Below are 9,453 nucleotides of genomic sequence, written 5' to 3' on the forward strand. Positions count from 1 at the left end.
TGTGGTAGATCCACCCCGCCTGTGTCAGACCCACACTTGAAACTTCCTCTCACTTAGGAGTCCCTTTGTTCTGTGATCTTAGTGGAAAATAGCATGAACAGAATTTGAGTTTATTCTTTAAAATAGCTTTTCCTAAGAATAGTCGTGCTTTAGTGAGAAAAATCCCTGAGCCAGATGTGTCCAGGTACTGGGTCCTGTCACTCTCTGGACTCACAGTATTCCTCTGTCCTCAGTTTTCTCATCTATGTAATAGGAGGAAATGGAAACCCACAGTGAGTGAATACGTGTCCTGTGGTAGCAGCCATCCTCTGAGCTTCATTTCCACTGTCTTTCCTTTAATTACCCACACAAGCCTGCAGAGCAGACTGTACCCGTTTGCAAGAAGAGACAAGTGATGTCAATGAGGTTAATTTGCCGAGGATTACCCAGCTGGCAAGTGACAGAGTTTCTTTACCCCTCTGCCCTTCTTTGTTGGGTTATTGTAAAAATCAAATAATTTAGTAATGAATGTGAGGCTGCTTTGAATGGTGTAACGCACTCTGTAAATATAAGGGAATGTTATTAAAAGACGGAGGCTCCTCACTCGCTTCTTTCCCTTCTCTTTTTCTGTCACCTCCCCAACATAGAAGCAGCTGCCTCTGGTCCAGACCTATCAAAGAAATGTCATAAAGCCATTTTTCAAAATGTCAAATGCCCATGTACTTTCACTCAAAGTAATTAAGCCTTTTTATTTTCTCCAAGTCACAACACAGAACTCTGGGAGCTTCCGGAGTGTGCCCTTTCTCCTTCATCCTGAACTAATGGAAATCAAGGCTGAAGAGTGAGCTTGCTTGGGAGTCCTCAAGAGCCCTTCAGTGCCTCAGAGGCCTGGCCTGACTTTGGCAAGCCTCCAGCAGAGACCACAGAGAACTAATAATAACAAGGGTGAATTATTTATCTAGGGGCCAATGATACACCACGACGTGGTGAGCTTCTGGCAGAATGCCAGTGTCCCAGGATCTAAAGTGAGTAGGTCCCTGTGGGAGGGCTGCAGTCCTGACCTCTAGAATGCCAGTCTTGCCATTTTCCCCACAGCCCCAGGATATTATCCCCTCCTTTGTACACAGCACCTGAGCAAGACCGCTGTGCCCAGAGGGCACTGACATTTCAGTGACATTATTGGGTGTTGACATTGAGCTAAATATTTCTGCATAAATTTTCCTATTTCATCTCCACAGCGACCTTTACTTTCCCCATCATTTCTGATAAAAGAACCAAGGCACAAGCTCTGAGTGACACAGTTGGTAAAGGGCAAAATTGGAATGAGAGTCCAAGTTTTACATTTATTTATTTATAGGTAGGTGTGTGTGTGTGTGTGTGTGTGTGTGTGTATGTGCACACACACACTTGAATATGACACTAAGCCAGTATGTGGAGTTCAGAGGACAGCATTTGGGAGTCAGTTCTCTCCTTTCACCATGTAAAATCTAGAAATCAAACTTGAGTCGCCAAGAACTTTTAACCCACCAAGTTGTCTCACTGACCTAAGCCCAGCTATTTCTAGGATACTGAAAAGTAGCCAGTTGAGGAATAGGGTTGATCAGAAGAAAGCAGAGTTTATTAGCAAAGGAACACATGGGGCAGATTCCCTTCTGGGCAGGGAAAATGTCTGCCCTGGTCATGAGCTGGGGTCTTTTAAAAAGGGAGGCTTCTGCTTCCTCCAGAAGGCCAGAAGATGTATTTTTTTTTTTTTAAGTTGGGTGAGGGGAAGTGGGAGAGCAGGACTGTTAAAACCTGTTCTCTTTAGGGCTCAAAGGGGAAGCCTGCTGTGTTGGCCAAACAGTGGAGAAAAGCCTGCTTCTCTTGACTTCAGAGACCAAGGTGCTTATCAGCTCGGTTTCCTTTTCTCAGGAGCATGAGAAGTCCTTGAGATCCTGTTGGTGAGGGGGCAGGGCTATCTGAACCTTAACAGATACCATGTAAGCTTTCCCTCAGATCTCTTCTTCATGGGTGATTTTTTTTAAATGATTTATTTAATAACAATATACTTAGAAGAAGCATATAATTACAACATAATTGACATATTCAATAACGTTTTCCTGAAGGGTGATTATTTTTTAAAAGCACAATCCAGAAAGCTTAGATGATGCCAAGCTCAGTCTTGGGAAGCAATGGATTCTATTTTTTAACATTTTATTTAGTATTTGTATTTTATGTGTATGAGTGTATTGCCTGCCTGTATATAAGTACACCCATGTCATGCAATGCCTACGGAGGTTAGTAAACGGCACTGAATCCCCTGAAACTGGAATTATGAACAGTTGATAGCCAATGTGTGGATACTCGGAACCAAACCTGGGTCCTCTGCAAGAGCATCCAATGCTCTTAACTACTGAGACATTGCTTTAGTCCCAACAATAGATTCTTTATTTGTGGTCTTCCTGGTTTCATTCCTAGCCTCTTATCCCAGCTACAATGCATTCCAACATCAGAATCATCTAGAAGATTTAAAATACAGATTCTTGAACTTTATTCTTGAAGGTTTACTGTAATCCTGACATTGGTGCTGGGACATGGTAATCAGTATTTTTAAGCTTCCCAGTGATTGTGATAATCAGTCAGGGCAAAACCCATCATCTTAGGCAAGCTTTTCCTTACCTCTTTCTAAATTACCATCTATATTCATATATCTGTGACTTTGCTCAATTCTATGAACTCCAGTTAGATTAGCTTTTCTTCTATTCATTCTTTTAAAATATTTTATTTATTATTTTTATTTTATGTGTATGCATGTATTGCCTGCATGTATGGAAGTGCACCACCCATGTGGTGCAATGCCTGCAGAGGTCAGAAGAGGGCATCAGATCCCCTAGAACTGGAATTATGGACAGTTGTTAGCTGCCAGGTGGGTGCTGGGATCTGAACCTGGGTTCAATGTTCTTAACCGCTCAGCCATCTCTCTAGCCCCTCATCACACTTTTCTAAAAGATGTTCTTGTTATGAAGTCCAGGCTGGCCTCAAACTCAAGATCCTCCTATCTCAGTCTCCCAGCACTAGGACTACAGGGAGTCCTATCTTACTCAAGCCCAGTTTACTCATTAGTCTCTTAACCCACTTTATACTTTATCACCTTAGGAGGGATGCTGACCACTACAGCTTGCAGGAATACCCTGTCATCTGTATTCCATCAGCACTGTTGGTTTTCAACTGGCCCAACTAAGAATATGAACTTAGAAGGTACTAAAAAGGCCCACAGAACAGTGATACCTCATTTGACACCTAGAAATATATTTCTGTATCCTCTGGCAGTGTGGGCAGAATGGGTCTAGTGGTGTCTCCAGGTAACAGAGACCCAAACTTCAATTGTCTTGTTGCTCATCCATAGCTCAGTGCTTTTGTTCATGTGATTCAAGTTAACTCACTCCCCCCCCATATTCTGGTCAATAAGAAGGGGAAAAACAGGGTAAGAGAAAGCCAGGAATTACACTGAAGTATTCTGATCGTACTCTGTCATCCCAAACTTGATTGCACAGCCACACTTAGCTGCAATCAAGCTTGAAAGCTTTACTTTTATTTTTCCCAGACTAAATCAACTAATTGTGCTAGAAGAAGAGGAAATGGACTTGGGGGAATAAGCTCACAGATTCAACTTCTACTGGGTTTATAATTTCCCATTTGTGTCTGTGTTCTAAGCTAGACACTGTAGACACTGTGAGAACTGGGCCACTGGTCACCTTTGTAATCTAGGTGTTTAACAAGAGGGCACTAGATGAGAACCAATGATTGGTAAGAGGGATCAGGGTGAATGGCAAAGGTCTGGGATATAAGCAGGTTTTTATTTGAGTTCCTGTTATCCACAATTTAGGGGATGTTTCTTAACCTCTCTGAGTTTCCATTTCACTGAACCATAAAATTTAGTTGAAAAGCACTTTAAGTAGTTTCTAGTTCAACCCTCTCATTTTGTAGAGAAGGAATCTGAAAACCAGAAAGGGTAGTAACTTGTCTAGGATAAAAAGCTTAGTAAATATGGATCAAAGAGATGGCTCAGTGAGTAAAGGTGCTTGCTGTAAAGCCTGGCAACCTGAGTTTGATCCCTGGCACCCACAAGGTAGGCAGAACTGACTCCTGAAAGTTGTCTTCTGATTTCTCTGTCTCTCTGTTCTCTCTCTCTCTCTCTCCTGCTCTAAATTATTAATTAATATAGTTACTTAAAAATTTAAGTTTCATAAATAGGAGAGCCAGAGCCCTCTCAGCAACCAACCCAGACACAGCGTGAAGGCATCTTGCCACCTCTGCAAAATGGGGCTCCAGTATGGTCTTCAAACATGTGTGACATTCCTACAACTTAATCACCCCACCGGATCTCCCTTTGTACTTCAGCAATGTTGACTGTCAAAGGTGAGAGCTTTGGGTTCTAGAGTCAACTATGAAGCAAAACCAGGTGAAGAAGCAGAGGAGAGAGACACAGATGATCCTGCAACATGATAATAAGCAGCCATGTTCCTTGGGAGCTTCTAGAATGCTAGTCTAGGTGCCAGCAAGCATCCTCCCTCCAGGACTTGGAATCCAGGTCACATACAGCTAAAAAGAAGCAGAGGAGGGCATCTGTAACATTAAGTAGAGGAAATGTCACAAGGCAACCTGGCCATCTTAATAATAACAGCTTCCATTTATTGCTCAACTGCGATGTGTGGCCTGCAATGCGATAGGTATTTATTTTATAGGCTTGATCTCATTAAATTCTCATGACAAGCTTCTGGGATTACTGAAGGTCATATAGTTGGTAAGTGGTGATTAATTGTGGGAGGAGTGATGTGAAGAACATAAATTATGGAGCAGTTCACCAGGAGAGGAGCTTGTGGATGGAATGGTCTGGGAAGGCTCTGTCAGGGGAGGAGAGAGTTCAACTGGATCCTGAGGGTGGGTGGCATCTGTGGGAATGGGGGAGAGAGTTCAGAAAGCAAAGTTAGTACAGGTTTAGGGGTGTTGAGCCACTGATGAGGAGCAGGTAAAACCAAGTACAACTGTACCAATTTAGGAATGGTGGGGCCAGGGAGTGGTGAAGGAACACCACATACCCAGTAATCATTCTCAGGGAAAAGATAAAAAATCAGTGGATGGTTTCACTCATGGCCTATTGCTAAAGAAAGGCAAAAAGAAAAGACTAGAAAACTTGAGAAGCAATTTGTGTCAAGTGCTTTCCAAAGAAGTATGAAGTATGTTCTCGTTCACCCAAGAAGCTTACTTCAAAGATTCAACCCAAAGAAAACTTCAGAGATGGGTGAAAAGTAAAACAACAAGATGTCTAATAATAGGAAACTGGAGACTGTGCTGTGGTGCACAGGCACACCTACATGTTCCATAGCTCTTCCAGAACAGACTTTTGAGGATTGTGTTGAGAGAGTACATGATGGCCAAGAAGCATCATGCAAAACCCAAACTTTTCACCTCAAGTTCTATAGATTACATGAAATCATGTGCATAGGAAAGACTTTATATATATATACATATATATATATATATATATAAGAGAGAGAGAGATTATCACCCCAAGGTAAAACTATGAGCCATTTGACTTCTCCCCCTGACTCCTTGGCAGTCTCTTAGTGGGTGATCTCTGTTGCCCTCCCTTCCCTTCCTCCATTTCCACCAACCTCTTTAAGGACCAAATATGTGTGAGTGCATCTCCATCCACATTGGCCAGGCTGGTGTTCAGATTGACAACGCCTGCTGGGAGCTCTACTGCCTGGAACATGGCATCCAGTGTGATGCCAAGTGACAAGACCATTGGGGGAGGAGATGACTCCTTTAACTGTCTTCTTCAGTGAGACAGGGCAGTGTTTGTAGATCTGGAACCCACGGTCATTGATGAAGTTCACACTGGTACCTACTTCCAGCTCTTCCAACCTGAGCAGCTCATCACAGGCAAGGAAGATGCTGCCAAGAACTATACCTGTGGGCACTACACCATTGGCAAGGAGATCACTGACCTTGTCTTGGACCGAATTTGTAAGCTGGCTGACCAATGCACAAGTCTTCAGGACTTCTTGGTTTTCCACAGCTTTGGTGGGGGAACTGGCTCTGGGTTCACCTCCCTGCTGATGGAACAGCTCTCTGTCAATTATGGAAAGAAGTCCAAGCTGGAGTTCTCCATCTACCCAGCCCCCCAGGTTTCCACCGCTGTCGTTGAGACCTACAATTCCATCCTCACCACTCACACCACGCTGGAGCACTCTGTGCCTTCATGGTAGACAACGAGGCCATCTATGACATCTGTCGTAGAAACCTCAATATCGAGCACCCAACATACACTAACCTTAACCGTTTTATTAGCCAGATTGTGTCTTTCATCACTGCTTCCTTGAGATTTGATGGAGCCCTGAATGTAGAGCTCACTAAATTCCAGACCAACCTGGTGCCCTACCCCCAAATCCACTTCCCTCTGGCCACATATGCCCCTGTCTTCTCTATCGAGAAAGCCTGCCATAAGCAGCTTATAGTAGCAGAGATCACCAATGTCTGCTTCGAGCCAGCCAACCAGATGGTGAAATGTGACCCTTGCTATGGCAAATACATGGCTTGCTGCCTGTTGTACCTTGGTGATGTGGTTCCCAAAGACGTCAATGCTGCCATTGCCACCAGCAAGACCAAGTGTAGCATTCAGTTTGTGGATTGATGTCCCACTGACTTCAAGGTTGGCATCAATTACCAGCCTCCCACTGTGGTACCTGGTGGAGACCTGGCCAAGGTACAGTGAGCTGTGGGCATGCTGAGCAACACCGCAGCCTTTGCTGAGGCCTGGGCCCATCTCAACCACAAGTTTGATCTGATGTATGCCAAACGTGCCTTTGTGCACTAGTATGTGGGTGAGGGCATGGAGGAAGGGGAGTTCTCTGAGGTCCGAGAGGACATGGCTGCCCTGGAGAAGGATTATGAGGAGGTTGGTGTGGATTCTGTTGAAGGAGAGGGTGAGGAAGAAGGAGAAGAATACTCATCTGTTCCTTTCATCCCCATAGCATGTCAAACTCCCAGAACTTCAGCTTCAACATTAGCTGACAGGCAGGCATCAATATTTGCTGATTAGGTTAGCTTCCCTGTGATCATGTCTATTTTTTCCATGTGAACCTGTAAGGTTTTTCCCTGATGTATCAAAGTAAAGCTTTAAGGAGAACAAAAAATGGGCCATTTAATTTAAAATAATTTTTCAATATTCACCAAATTTTGTTCAATGATCACATACATTTACAGTAATCGCTTCTCAGCCTTTTGGCTAAGATCAAGTGTAGCACATACTTTCATAGCAACAAAAGTACTTATCTTTAATCTTTTCAAAACTTAAAATGTCAGTACTCTATCATGAAACACTATTATAAATATTTTGCTTTGTTTTTGTTTTACGACAGGGTCTTATGTATACTAGGCTGACCTTGAACTCACTATGTGACCAAGAATGACTGTGAACTTCTATTCCTCCTGCTCTACCTCCTGAATGCTTAGATTACAGGTATGCACCACCAGGCTCAGCATATGTGGTGCTGAGGATCAAGTCCAGGGTTTCTTGAATGCCAGGCAAGTACTCTACCAACCTCCATATCCCAGGGCTCCTTGCTTTGTTTTTAAAGACAATTCATTATCTCTTCCTTTAGTGTGATGACCCAAATAATCCTATCAAATGATGGCTCAGTGGTTGCTGCCTCCATGGACTTTTTGGGAAGTTCATTTAAACCTGATTTTTCTGGGCTCCTACATAAAGCTCCCAGGTCCATGGCCTCCACTGGATCAGAAGCACTAAAGTCTCCCATTAATGGTCCTGTAGCCATTTAGATAAATTGTCTTCCTCGGAGTCATAAATCCTGAATGAACGACACTCTTATTCCAGGGGACAGGCACCAAAGCCTCTTTCAAACTCAATGATGTATGGATCTAGAGCTTTCAGACTGTCGGGGCCCTTCATCAATATCTGCAGGGCCTTCCCAGGTATAGCAACATACCACGGCTGGTGGAAAGACATTACTGTATTAGGGTCAATAGTTTTCACCTTTATCCTTCTATGTCTGGTTGGGGGATTTGTTTTTCTGCCTTCCACTGAGAGAGTTGGGTTATTAGCTGAGTAAGAGGCAGTATATTAAATATAACTTGACCAGAACCTCACTGTCTTTACATTTACTGCTAGAAGGACAACATAATGGTTAATAACTGAAGGAGTCCTGTCTCCGACCCCCCTTGGCCCCAGGGCAGCACCACATCACCAGGTGACAATTAGGAGCCTTCCATGAATGCCAATGACCAATGATCACATGGCGGGAGCTTCACCCAAGCTGGGCAGACCTCTACATGAGCTCCAGTCTTCATTCATCACCCAGCTGACAGCACCTAGAGCCTGAGGATGAGCATGTGGCTCAGTCTTTTTGTTTTACCCAGTGAAATGATCGATGCTGCTAGGACTGAGTGGGAGAGGAGCCAGGGAGGGAATGAGGGAAATGAAATAGGCTTGTCTTCAGTGCACTTGGGCAACAGCTCAAAGTGTCTGTCTGAGATTCCAAAAAAATATCACACAATGGTCTTGCTTGTTCCTGCTTGCAGCCTTCTGGCTCTCGGACAAGGATGGCTCTACCTTAAATAGTTCTCTTTGTGAAAGCAGCATGACAAATTGGAGCAAGTATGTAGTCAGTTGTATGATTTTGCACAAGTTACTCTGGGTTATGTTTTCCCATCCATAGAATGGCAAAATTTGAAAGATAATTTTTATGTATAAGAAACTATATTTCAATTTTAAAACAAATACCTATATCTTATTTTATTTTCTAATGTGTGTTTGTGTATGTGTATGTGTATGTTGGGGAACCCTGCTGCTAGGGTTGTAGTCCTCCATGTCCGGATAGCTCTAAGGGGCTCGGTGCTATATGGAAGGACTCCCCTTCTCAGCAGGGGTCCTCCTCTCTGCCTGACTTACCTGGAAAGTGCCGCCAAGCACGGATGCCTGACCTTATTTGGAACATGACCTTTGGCATAGTTACCTGGAGTAAAAACTACCCCCAGGTTTTTTTTTATTATTATTAGGCATTGCCCAATAGTCGGATGATAGGAGCCTACTGCCACATGTAAATAAAGCATACTATGAGCACCTATCAGCTAAAGCACTGGCTACTGCCTCCACACTATATTTTCCCTAAAGCCACTGAATAAATGGAGCTGTTTCACTGAGTCTGGAGCTGTTTGTATCACTGAACCTGCCTCCCCGGAAGGGCTTTCTTCCATCAGTGCTCACTGGCCATCCTGACCCCGTTCGTCGCTTCTGCTCCCTTTGTCCCCGTGGACCGGTGGCCAACAACCCACGAGGAAAGGGAGAGACCCCACATGTGTGCATGTGCATATGTGTGTGCATGTGTGTGTGTGTGTGTGTGTGTGTGTGTGTGTTTCATGTATGTGCAGGTGCCTAAGCAGGCCAGAAGAGGAAGTCATGTCCCCTGATCT

The 9,453-nt window shown here is 43.9% G+C and overlaps 1 pseudogene; it reads left to right on the forward strand.

Annotated features, from left to right (window-relative positions):
• The first annotated feature begins 5,639 nt into the window (after positions 1-5,639).
• LOC103736912 lies at positions 5,640-7,063 on the forward strand (annotated as a pseudogene).
• Positions 7,064-9,453: the final 2,390 nt, after the last annotated feature.

Source organism: Nannospalax galili, unplaced genomic scaffold (genome assembly GCF_000622305.1).
Source record: "Nannospalax galili isolate Female #2095 unplaced genomic scaffold, S.galili_v1.0 scaffold54, whole genome shotgun sequence".
NCBI lineage: Eukaryota > Metazoa > Chordata > Mammalia > Rodentia > Spalacidae > Nannospalax > Nannospalax galili.